This window comes from Chrysochloris asiatica, unplaced genomic scaffold, assembly GCF_000296735.1.
Source record: "Chrysochloris asiatica unplaced genomic scaffold, ChrAsi1.0 scaffold00112, whole genome shotgun sequence".
Taxonomy (NCBI): domain Eukaryota; kingdom Metazoa; phylum Chordata; class Mammalia; order Afrosoricida; family Chrysochloridae; genus Chrysochloris; species Chrysochloris asiatica.
In genome coordinates, this window is record NW_006408630.1 from 4,355,486 (window position 1) to 4,356,741 (window position 1,256).

Sequence of the window (1,256 nt, forward strand, 5' to 3'; positions counted from 1 at the left end):
CTGCATGCCAGCCACCTGGCCACCAGCACACAGCCCCTCTCGCTTCTTGAGTCTAGAGTCTCCAGCTGCTCTGTCTCTCCATGTCATCGTCTCTGCCTCCATCTCTGGCATCGCTGCTTGCCTGGATAGGGTCCCACACTCTTTCTTCTCCCTTGATGGTCCCAGGGTCCTCTGCTCTTGGACTGCAAGATCAACCACTTCCTTTATTTTGTTACAAAATGTCTACCTTTACATTTGCTACATTCACAATCAGTCCTGATAGGAATTATTCACTATTAAACCACAAGACTCTTTTCCCCATCTCCTTTTACCAGTCTCATCTAGACAGGTTGGAAAACACTCAGTGGAGTTTCTACCTTCCCCCACACCCTCTGAAATTAAGCTCCCTCTTGAAAATTTGTAATCCAGTCACTTCATGATTCTGTCTCCCTCCCCCCATTTTGGAACAGAAGATATGATCTTATACATAAAAATCAAAAAGACTCAGCAAGAAAACTATTGCAATATTGCAACTCACCGAGGCTTCAACAAAGTGGAAGGTATAAAATAAACATACTAAAACCACATGGATTTCTCTATAATAATAAATACAGTTCTGAAAAGGAACCATTTGCAATTGCCACTACAAAAGATGAAATATTTAGGAATAAGTTTTCACTAGAGAAACAAAAGAACTATAAAAAGAAAACTACAAAACACGACAAGACACCCAAATAGATTTATAAAAATGCAAGTATATACTGTGCTCATGGATAAGAAGACTTACCATTGTGAAAATGTCAATACTGCTCAAAGCAATCTATAGATATAATGCAATCCCATTCCAGAATGCAACATCATTTTTTAAAGTCATAGAAAATTGATCATGAAATCTATATTGAGAGGAAAGAAACCTCAGATAAGCAAAGCACTGCTTAAGAAGAAGATCAAAGATGAAGGACTCTCAGTTCCTAATATCAAAAATTGTTACACAACCACAGTGGACAAAACAGCCTGGTACTGATAAAATGAAAGATTCACAGAACAATGGAATCGAATTGAGAACCCAGAAGTAAATCCATCCACATACAATAAACTGATCTTTGACAAAGGGTCAAAGCATATTAAAGGAGGATGAGATAGTCTCATCAACAAATGGTGGTGGAAAGCTGAAAATCCATTTGCAGAAGAATAAAACAAGACCCATATTTCACACCATATACAAAAACAAACTCAACAGAGATTAAATAATTAAATGTAAAACCTAGATGTCTAAA